Consider the following 12,284-nt stretch of genomic DNA (forward strand, 5'->3'; position numbering starts at 1 on the left):
GAATGTTTCCATCCTCATTAATAAATATATAGAATACATAAAAAGGAATTGAGAATCTACTGTGCTACTGAGTTTCTGTCCTTTAAATTTCTTCTAAGTAATTATTTTAACTGAATGATAGACTAAAGTGTCTCGGCTTTCAGCCTCAAACCAAGCAGCATTCCCATGCTCTATGTGCACAGCATGTAGTGTTACAATCTCCCCATGGTTAGTTCCAGTACAAGTCTGAAAGTTGTTTGGAAAAAGCCCTGGAAGTTTTTTTCCCCAAAGAACACCTTTTTTTTTTTTTCCCCCACATCTCATTCTAAGGAGCCTTAAGCATCTCTAGCTTTAGGGGGTTTTCTGCATTTAGCTTTCTCCTTGCTAAGAGATGCTGCAAAATATGCAACCTCAGAGCTCCAAGATGCACTTGATTTTTTATCTTCTGTTCATAAAATCACAAAAAAAGCCACTCTCTGCCTTTTTGCTTAAGAGAGATAACTGGAAACAAATGATTCTGTCTGCAATACTCATCATTCTGCACTCAGACTAATTGGTCCTGGCTGACAGAAAGCTGGACACGAGTCAGCAGTGCCCTGGTGGCCAGGAGGGACATCCCTGTCCTGGGGACATCAGGCACAGCATCTCCACTTGGGCCAGGGAGGGATTGTCCTGCTCTGCTGTGACCTGGGCAGCCTCAGCTCAGTGCTGGGGCAGTTTTGGGACCATAATATAAGAAAGACATCAAATTGCTAGAGTGTGTCCAAAGGAAGGTGAAGGGCAGTGAGGGGAAGCTTTGTGAAGAGCAGCTGAGGGCTCTTGGTGTGTTCAGCTGGAGAAGAGACTGAGGGGAGACTCATTACAGTTACAACTCCTTGTGAGAGGAAGAGGAGGGACAGACACCAATCTCTGCTCCCTGTGACAGTGACAGGAGCTGAGGGAATGGCCTGAAGCTGTGTCTGGGGAGGGTTAGGTTGGATATCAGAAAAATGTTCTTCCCCAGAGGGTGGTTGGGCACTGCCCAGGCTGCCCAGGGCAGTGTGACAGCACCAAACCTGCCAGAGCTCCAGGAGCTGTGGACAGTGCTCTCAGGGATGCACAGGGGGGTTTTTGGGGTGTCTCTGGTGGACTGGGGCAGCAGCCACAGCAGCAAACATGCAGCAGCAGCACTGCCAGAACTGATCGCTTTAATTTACTGGCTCCTGTTTTATTTACGTATTTTTAAATTTGCTACGTGGTTTTCATTTTCTCCTCTCAATACACACAGGAGGAAAGTGAGTCCAAAAAGTCATCTCAAAATAACCTTTCAGGTACTTTGTAGGTAGATGGGATATTCTGAGGTGGAAGTCCATTATTTTTCCATTTCGGCATTACAATATCCTGTAGCTTACTCCCATTTTCCCTGCCTAATTTGCCATCTCTTAGATGCCAAGAATGTGTAGAAATCTCTGAGGGGCGTTTCTCTCATCAGCAGAAAAGGAACATTGGAATAATGACTTTCAGGCATTGGTGGCAAGCATTGTATTCTCAGAAGCATAAAATCAGAAATGGAAAAACTCCTAATAGGTCACCTAATCTATCTTTCTGCACAAACTGGGTTCTGCATAGTTGAAATAGCTTCAATTTCGTTAAGAAGTCGCCTGCTTGGGATTCCATATGCAGATTTCTTTCCAGTAATACAGTCATACTCTCTTCCCCATGTCCCCTTTCAATCTCAAGGAGGAGCTGAAATATAGAAGGATAAAGGACGAGAGGCTCAGAGAATTGTTACATTAAAACCACCAACTTAGCCTGACGTAACCCAGAGTTTTGGGATCTGTATTAACAGGAAAAAATATTAGACTGGCATAACATTTCTGTGGCAATAATTACTTTCTAAATGTCCTGGAATGAATTTAATCTTAATGAAATTCCATCTGATGCCAAAGCAGTGTCTGCTGCCTTTCTAATACACCTCTCTAATTCTCATATCAGGAGGATAAGATCTTAGAATTCCTGAATAATGAACTTTCTTACACAGTTAGACGACTACCAATATATAAAGATACACTTTAGCAATTCCTCTCAGAGAAAAATAATGATCTGTTTGCAAAAGCTAATAGGTTCTGTATTTGCTCTCGGCTTAGTTCTGCAACTTTTCAGTTATACCAACACTTTGTTTGTGCTACTGTCATGAGTAGAAACTCAGATCATTAAATGGCCTCTGAACTGGGCATATGTTTAATCAATTTACACTCTTCAATCCGTTTCAGCAGCAGAAATTGTGACAGAGTCTCTACCCACACCCATCTGGTGCCATCAGCCCTCTCTGGAGCACAGATCAGCAGAGGTATTAATGCTGTCAGGAGTTTCAGGCCATGGGCTCATGCTACTGACAGAGTTCCTGTTTGTGATGTCTTGAGGGGGAAGGAATGAAAGGAAGGTGAAGGAAATAAAAGGCTTATCTTTCATTCAGGAGGATCTGGAGAAAACAGACACGCCACGTGCTCAGCTGAGTAGCAAGCAGCCACAGATGGATGGGAAGCTGACCTTCCAGAGCATCATTCAGCAGAGCTGAATTAGCACTATAAAAAGCTATAAATATCCAGCTATTAGTATTGCAGCAGAAGCAGTGGTTCTGTCACACTGCAAGGCAAGACAATCAGATTTTATTATTTGTATGTAATCACAGTTGCTATGGGGTAGACAGGAGCGAAGAGAGAGACAAATAAATTATAACCTTTTTGCAGAAGTAAAATCAAAGTAGTTTTGTGGAAGCATTTAAAGCAATAAGAGCTCTTCCCTAATGGGGTTTCTCACCAGTCATTCTGACAACAAGGGAATTTTTTCCAGATCACATAAAAGGCAAAAAAAAAAAAAAAAAAGAAAAGTTTCTGTCATAGCTTAAGTCAGTAGTTTTCTCCTAGAAATGTGTTTACAGTTGGAGGCTCACCAGGGAGGCATGTTTTGCATGTAAATAGCAAGTGGTTATGGAGAGTTACTTTGACAGCTAATGTCTTGAGCTGCCTTGACATCGGTGGTCTAATAGAGTGGCTCTGCAGCAAGTGAACTTCCTGATGAAAGGCAACCAAATTAAATGGAGTTTTTCATCTCGGCTCCTAGCTGGCTACACTGTGACCGTTCAAGGGGGAATGAAGAAATGATTAAAACGAGATTGCACTCCGGCTCCGGTGGCAACTGACATAAATGAACTTGAAAAGACAAATAAGACTACACTAATTTTAAAGCCACAGTGGTTCTTCTCAGTCTGCACCACTGGAAATTGCATTGCTGAAAGCAGAGGTGGTCTGAGTTGCCCAGAAAAAAAAGAAAACTCATGCTGTGACAGAGAGGGAATGTCAAATGCACCCCTGAGAGAGAGGTAATTAAAGTCTTTGTCTTATTTATTCTTCTTTGTAGAGAATTAATAGCTACAGTTTTCATAATGTCTCCTGGCTCCTGTACTTAGGCTTAATTCACATTTTCTTTCTATTTCCTAAATTATAATCTGAAAATTACATTGCTGATCCCAGGAAGGTACATGACTCTCAATAGAAATGTTTCTGTGCCAAAGAATTGAGGAGGCCATCACTTGCCATGCTGCAATCATGGACTCTTCCTTTCCAGACTCTCTTCCTTTCCTGTGCATCTTCTCTCATCAAAACCAGTGGTTTCTGAGTCCTGCCCTGATGCTTGGGCAGGATGCTCATCAGCCAAATGCATTCAGAAGGGGTAGAAAATACCCTAATCTACAAAGCTCTGTATAACACCACAGAATTTACAACCAGAAAGGCATTTATTTATGCTTGGCTCATATTTCCTGATGAGCACAAGGGGTTTCCAGGCACTTCAGCCATTCACAGTCCAGCTGCCAACCCATTCTGATCCTTCTGACTGCATCTTTGTCTCTGTGTGGCTTTATCAGAACGAATCACACTCTTCAGCAGCACTTGAGGGAGGTTTGCTGCTACACCTGCCCAAGACACATTTTAATCTAGAAGTATTTCTTTGCCAGTATCCCATCCATACCTGCCCTCTGGCAATGGGAAGCCATTCCCTGTGTCCTGTCCCTCCATCCCTTGTCCCCAGTCCTCTGCAGCTCTCTTGGATCCTCTTTAGGCACTGGAAAGGACTCTAAGGTCTTCCCTGAGCCTTCTCATCTCCAGGTGAGCACTGCCAGCTTTCCCAGTCTCCATCTTACTGCATCCAACTGCTCCATGAGTAACTGTGAAACCCAGCAGGGTCCCACTTAGAAATAATAATCCATTAAAAATTAAGCTCTGCTTTGTATATTGGGTTATGATACCATCAGGAATCCATACAAGTGAAAACCATAAAATGGCTGCAATGCCATAAAACAGGGGAACTCCCTTAATGTATTTTTTAACAAAATCCATTGGGATTGACCAGTCATGATTTAATTGGATGCAGCATTTGCTCCATGCAGCCTCTGTGACAGTGAGAGAGAATGTTGTTAACAAAATGTGAATGAAGCTGCTGGCCCACGAGGCCTGCAGCAAGGAGACCTTTAGCTGTGCTGCTTGTAACCTTCTGCACAGACTTAGGCAGGATCCCTTTCATTCTTTCATTATTACATGTGAGTGCAGCAATCACACAGCAGGACTCCCAGTCCCAACTGGGGGCTTCCACTGCTCCAAGATAAATAAAATATGTGATTAATAATACACACTGCAGCAACATCAGTACTTCATAAGAAAATGGAAAATACACTCCTGGAGAATAAGCACGTACTTTACAATAATCCTACTTAGCATTCCTCTTTTCTTCTCACTTATAAACAACAGCAACAGGACAAAAGATGGCAATTTTAATTGTAAAGCAGCTTAATAATTTTATAAAGGGAGCCGTACTCCTGCTGTACATCACAGCATAATGAATTCCTTTTGAAATGGGAGAAGGAAGGAATAATCCCAGAAGCTCTAACAGATAAGATGAAATGCCATCCTAATGCAGTCTGCATCTTGTTCCCACCATAATAAGTAGCTATTCTCTGTTTAGTCAATTGAACACTGCATTGTTCCCAATAACCGGAATGAGTGTGGATGGGGAGGAATCTGCTTACATGGGAATAATATTTATGTAATTATTGATGAAGTTGTTTATTGTTCACATTGTCTGTGCCTCCTGTAAATGTCTATATTGGACATTCAGCAGAACATAATACAAACCATTAGTCTGATTTGAATAGTGGGAAGGGATCAAAGAGATCAGAATATAGTTTCAGCAGCTTTCTGAGTTTTACTTTAATTCAGAAGAGTCCAACCTACAAATCTCAGGTGATTTGACAGACTGCAAGTCTCTTATGTGTTTCTATCTGACTTCATAAATCCTTCATGTGTTTCTGCCCTAAAGTTTGAGACTTCTACTTTAGTGACTGCCTCTGGATGGAAGCTATTTATGGCTGTCAGTATTCAAAAAGCAGGTTCAGCATGAAAAAGAAAATAAGGTTTTCATTTCAAGCTCTAAGCAAGTGCTTCATGAACCTACACTTCTATTCCAGGATAAGTTTCCATGGTTTGGGCAACTCTTTTTTACTGTTGAGACTTCCCCTACAAGTCTAAATGAGCTCTGTGATACAGATTTGATCCCTGCTGGAGCCATACAAGAGCAGGTGTTTGCAGAGACACAGCCCAGCCTTTCCCAAACGAGCTGGCAGTGGAACACTGCTTCAGTCACTTGGAACACACCAGTTCAGAATGGGTAGGTTAGAACAGCATGGCACTGAAAACTCACGAGAACAGCCTCACCTCCCTGCTTCACAGCAGCCATAATTTCCCAACCTTTGCTCCAAGATCACTTCTGGAGTAAACCCTGCCAGTTCAGTGGCTCTGTGCTGTGTCCCACTGTGTCCCACTGAGCAGAGCCTGGCCAGGACCCTGGGAGCTCAGCCTGCAAACCCAGCCTCCATGGGGGATGAATTAGCTGTGCTCAGGGCTTTGCTCCCTGGCCAGGAATCCTCTTGGCATCTAAAGAAAATTTTCTTAGTCCATGCGAAGCTCCATTTCCCCTGCAGGCAGTGACACCTTCACTTTATGGGAAGTGAGGACCACAGAGAGCCATTAGGTAGCAAAACAGAGAGGTTAAAAGTCTGGAATCCAGATGACAAAATTTCACATTTCTGATGCTCACATTTTGTTCCTTAGCTCATTCATATATTTTCACCTCATTTACATTATTTTTAAAACCAATATATTTTAAAAACCAATATACCAGAAAGAGACTATTGGTTTGCATTATGATAAAAGAACCAAAAATAATATGCCTCTCTGGCTTTCAATGTTTAACTTCCATGATTTCAAAAGCACAAACTTTGTTAAAATGAGCCTTCACTGGATTTTTTACCCATAGTTTTAATTGCAAATAGTTATGAAGTGATAGAATTATCTTTGTATTTTCCTTACTTTCAAGGCAAAAATAGTCTGAACAATACTGGCTAAACCAAAACAATTTCCATTTAGACCTCAAACAATAGAGAATTTAATGCTTGAAATTCTTTCAAGGGAAACAACCTGAAGCAAATAATATCTTTTTCACCTTTAAATTTATTTTCAATATTTTTGTGCTTTATTTGCTCTCTCCACATGGTTCCTTCTGTTTCCTATTTTCTATTGCTCCTTTTCCTGACATGTAATTTCCTACGTTCTGTTATTTCTCGCGTTCAACTGGTTTTTTCATTATTTTTTCTATTATTTCATCTTCCTTTCTGTTTGTCAATTTTATGCAGAGGTTTGTTTTTTTTTTTTTTACTGTGGCTTAGTGTTTTGACATGACTTTATTGTTGCATTTATTTTTATTTACTTTTTTGATTTCATTGTTCCATAGATGAGACATTATGCCAAGCCAAATCCCTTTTCAAATTTCCTTTGAATAAAAGATGAGCTGCTCTGGAATCATTCCAGATGGAGCTGCCAAAATGAACTGGTCCAGCACAGCTTTCTTTGGATTCTATTCCATGATAGTTTCACTACCACTTCAGCTGTGAGAGAAATGCAAGAACTTTCACAATGAATCTCGTTTTTTGTCATTTTTGGTACCTTTGATTACTTTAGTCTATTGAATTTCAAACTCAAAACTAAGTGGGAACAAAAGACTTTCTTGTGCTGACTTTTGACAAATACCTAGTGATGGAGAACTTCAAAAACCAGTTTTTGTGTGAACAGCAAAACTGAAGATGACTGAATTCTTGCAGCTCTTGTCTGTTGGGATTCCCTTGTCTGCTGCTGGGGGTGTTTTGGGGTGTTGGCTTCTTGCTTGTTTACTGTCTTTTAGATTGTTTGGGTTTGTTTCCTCTTTTCTTTGTAACATTTTTGCTTCCATCTTACACAGCTTGAATATTTTTGTATTTCCTCTATCAAACCTGTTGAAAACTTGCCAACAGATTCCAAAGTTTTAATTCAATGCTCTTCTCACCTTATCCACTGCATAATACAACAGCTGATACATTGAACACTCCTGACGTGAATATTTCTAAGATTATTTTCAGTCCTGGCTGAAAAATCAGTCACCCAATTTCAATTTTTTTTATTATAAACAGAGTAATCTTTCTGATAGTGTTAAAAATGCACCTACTTGGACAAAAATATAAAAAGAAATACAGAGAAGGTCAGATCTGTACCTAAACATTTTGTTTAATAGTTCCAAGCTACCTGAGAATTCTTACTGCCACCTGAATGAAAATACATTACTTAACTGCTTATTATTGGAACTTGAATAATTAGACTAAATAAAGCTACCAAAAATACAAGATTTCCACAGTTATCATGGGGATTGCCACAATGAAATTAAATTTGTCTTGCCCCACCAGGAATCACCAGGTGTGACAAACAGTTTCCAGCATCATGTCATTCCCAAGGTCCTTCAGGAAAACAACACCACAGCCAGCAGTCAGTGGAGCCAAATCCCCACAGTATTTGAAAACACTTCTTATTTCGACTTGGCAAAGAGCTTCTTGGAAAGGAAAACACAAACTGTACTAGCAGCTTGTACCTGGATGCTTCTGAATGTGTTCATCCCTCTTAGAATGAATAAAATGTCAATCAATGTGTTTGTATGTTACTTTCTGAGAAGCAGAACAGAGAAGAAAATTGGACACAAGATAGTGTTTTGTTTATGAATGTAATTATCAAAGAACATCAATAAGCAGAAGATGCATCAGGCATCAACAGCCAGGACTGACAGGTAGGAATTTGCACACATGGTACAATGGATGCAGAAATGAGCACCAGCATGTAAATATCTAAGCAAAAATGATAACAAATGCAGCCTCTCCTTTTGAATTCCCATACTAAACCAAAACAAGGTAAATGTCCTCCTGACTTGTGGAAAAATACCTGCAAACTTCCTTTTAGTCTGTTCTCCTACCACTGCTGCCTTCTCCTCCAGTGGCACAATCTCCCAGATCACAAAATCCAACTCTACCCTGCTCTAATCCCAGAAAATTTCTTCCCTTGGAAAATGTGCTTCTTGTATTTACTTTTAAAATGAGAGCAGAAATTAGTTCATCATCTCCAAGAAATATGAAAGAAAGAAAACAAGTTTGTAGAGGAAAGTCATACAACACAACAAATTATGTGTAATTAATTGCCATATTTAAAACTGAGATATTAAAAGATGTATTCTCAATGAAGATTTTATCAAGGGGAACTGTGAAATATTCTCATTCCTTTCTAGCGAGTTCACTAAAGCTTTAATACCAGAAATGTGCATTCCAACACTCCTGTGTTCCACTTCAAACAAGAAATCTTTATCCTTTTACATCCTTCCCATTTTCATTCTTCCCATCCTACCCCTACCCAGGGAGCAGTTATAGTTAATGCAGGTTAGCAGAAAAAGATTATATCTGTCAAAATTTTACATTCCTAAAGCCACACATCAACATCTTGCTCATTTATACAGTTCCCTGGATCACAAACAAATACACTGGGATGGGTTTTTCATTGGCACCTGACTCTGCCCGTTAGAAACACTAATCAAAAGAAATATGCTACAGGATAAATGCAGTAATTTAATGTATTTCTTTCTACAAACCAAGTATTTAAAGGATGGGTTGAGGGCTTTCCTACTTACAGGATTGACTTGTGGGACTCTCACCTCCTGTGAATTACTGAAGAAAACATATAAAATGATCTAACAGATTTATATGATTTTTTTGTAGTGACTGGCCATTATTGACATTCTTCAATGATCATTGACCTTTATGTTCTAGGACAAATGCTATTCCCTGGAACAGCCACTTAGAACAAAATCTAATGTGCTGTGCCTGAACATGTCATTTTTATGCTACTTTAAAGAAGAAACGCTGCTTAACCAGCTAATTGCAGAAACTCTGTGTTGTCTAATGATAGCTCTTCTCTCCAGGAAACCCACAGGAAATTAGCAGTGCACGTGGGATGGGAAATTCCACTGCTTTCTGCTACACTGTGAATGATAGATGTTCCTGGAATCTAGAAACCCTTTAACTTCGTTTCCCAAAAGCTGTAAACTCATTAGCATCTCATCATATTCCTGAATGCAAAACCCTGCAGCATGCACTGGACATTTGGGAAAAGCTGTAAAGGCAGATTGATCACTGCCTTTTTCTGATGGGGTGGAAGCACAAGAAGGATCTCTCTACTCCTGGCAGCTTTATTTTTGTTGTGTTCTACTTAATCTTTAATCTCTTTCAAAATAATGTTAACAAGATGCCCAATATATATGCTGAAAACAAGTTAATGTCTTTCATCTCAACACAGAATTTTCATCATCAAATTATGCTCTAGATGACATTAGGAAATTGTGAATTGGTTTCTGCTATAAAAAGTGACAATATTTTCAAGTGTTCCTGATAGGAACTGTGCATAAGAGGGAAAACCTCATTGCAAGTTCTTTCAAAGCCTCCATAATTATTTAAAACATGTCATAAAATTCATGTGAATATGTCTTTAAAGTGTATTTACCCAAGTGTGGACACAACCCACCCAAATATACTCAAAAGCTCTGGGCTGTAGCAAGTCAAGTTTCTGGGAGAGGTTTAAGAAGAGAAGTCAGAAGACAGTAACACTTCATATACAGAAACTGAGACCACAGGGAATTCACATATAATGAAATTAGATGGACCTTCACTTTGAGAGGCAAAGACCTGAACTCTCTAAACTTTGTTAAAATTTCCTAACAAACATTAAATAAGACAAATCACCAGATATTATTTATCTAGCTCTTGCTTCCAAATGGCAATCACATAATTATTAAAAATCCAAGCAAAGCCTGATGGATGAACAAGAACATTAAATGATCTGGAGGAAACACTAGACAGCCAATTGCCCTATCTAATTTATGCTAAATAAAATTTTCCCAAACTGCTGCTTCCTTACAGTCAAAACAGTTCACAAAATTATCTCTTGGAGAAAGAAAAGACCCTCTCATCTTTTGACATGTTTATCTTTAAGACATCAGCCTTAAATTCAGGGGACTTTAATTAAGTACCTAGAATTAGACTGAGCGGAACTTGTAGCCCAGTTCCTCCCACACACAGCTCCTCCTCGTTAATCACCAGCCTATTTCAGTTTATCTTCCCCCGAGGCAAACTTTCCCAAGGTATCCTGTTGTTCCAACTTAGGCTGTGCAGCCAGAGCAAACCACAGCAAATCTCGAAACCTCACAGGTTGACACTGGTGAGGATCATCCCAGGATCATCTGCTTTGTTTTCAAGAATTATCCCATTATTATCTGCAGAGCTTTACTCTCCAAAATACCTGAAAGGAAAAGCTAAGAGCAATCTTTGATGCTGGACTTATGTGTAGATAGCACAAAAAGCTATGTTTTACAGCAAGAAAGGAAGAAGGAATCCCAAATGTGCTAAGGTTTCTTTTCCTCTGTGGAAAGAAAAGGTAGAAGGCATCTTCCTTCTCCTGAAAACATTCTCATTGGTTAATATTCACTTATTTACCTAAACAGCAAGCTGCTTCTAACTTCCACCTAATTCATAAGTAATAGCAGTTATTCATATTTCCTAAATCAAGTGGGGCATTCTTGGCCTCTTTTCTTCAGTAAGACAGAAGCTACACTTCTGATACACTGCTGAAGCCCCCTGCTATCAGATCTCCCATGTCTGCCCCAATTATTTAAATTAGTCCTGCAATTGGAGGAGTTTTCTATGCCAGTACCAATTACAAAGAGCAAAAACCAGCCAGGTCTTTGTCTAATATACATTGAGATATACCAATTTACACCAGATGACTATCTGACCTCAAAACACTTTAAATCCCAAGTTCCTCTTTATATCTCAGAAAAATGACAGAGATCCCTGTTTAGTCATTAGTGTTATGTCCAGCAGATAATTTAAAAATAAAAATAACCACCTTTTAACAAGATAATTTTAAAGAAAAAAGGCCAGTGATCAAAGACATTTTCACTCAATGTTGCCTTCGCCTCTCCTTTCATTCACACAAATAAAAATACCAAATCAAACACAAAAGTGTCTAATTTTTAAATAACTGAAGAGCAATTTCCTATCATAAATAATTTTCAGATATATTCTCATGAATAATTACTGTCACATTTCCACAATGGAATTCAAACCAATGATATTACTGGAACAAGAAGGCAGTGTGTTGCCCTCTGGACAGACTAAATGCAAGTTATTTCCCAAACTGCTGAAGTCAGAAGAACAAAGTTATTCTGGTATTAAAAGAGCCTGGTTTTACTAAATAGAGAATATAACAGCACCTGAGTCTCATGTGTGTCTTTTTGAAGTAGAGAACTCTGATCCTCCAACAAAGTAAGGGAGGCAGACACTGTAATCATCAATTACATCGTCAGAGAGAGCAAATTACATATTAGCAACCAAACCCAAATGAGCTGAGAAAAACTGACACTAAAAAGGAAACGGCTCCCTTCACTTGCTTCCCCTGCTGCAGAGATAAAACAGGAATTGATCTTCTGTAATTTAAATTAAAACTAGGAAGAAGGGAAAACGCAAGACATTCTGGGAGCATTCTCCTCTGACTTGGATTATGCAAAGGATTTTACTCCCACATAAAACAGAGGTCACTCCTTATAGGATGGAAATATTTTAGATGCATTCGACACTCCATAAGCATGGAGAAAGGGATGGTTGAGGCAAGATTTGAATAAAATATAATCTGATTAAAAAAAACCCAGAGAAAATAATATATCCTTGCAGAGGGAAATACTCTGATGCCTTTATATTATATACTTTTTCATTCCACTGCAAAACTATTCAAATATTGGATAAATGAACTCATGATAAATGTCACCATTAGCCCACATTTTACCTGCTTTCATTTTCACCTGAGTGTTGCAACGTG

This window comes from Lichenostomus cassidix, chromosome 4A (genome assembly GCF_008360975.1).
Source record: "Lichenostomus cassidix isolate B80296 chromosome 4A, HeHo_3.0, whole genome shotgun sequence".
NCBI lineage: Eukaryota > Metazoa > Chordata > Aves > Passeriformes > Meliphagidae > Lichenostomus > Lichenostomus cassidix.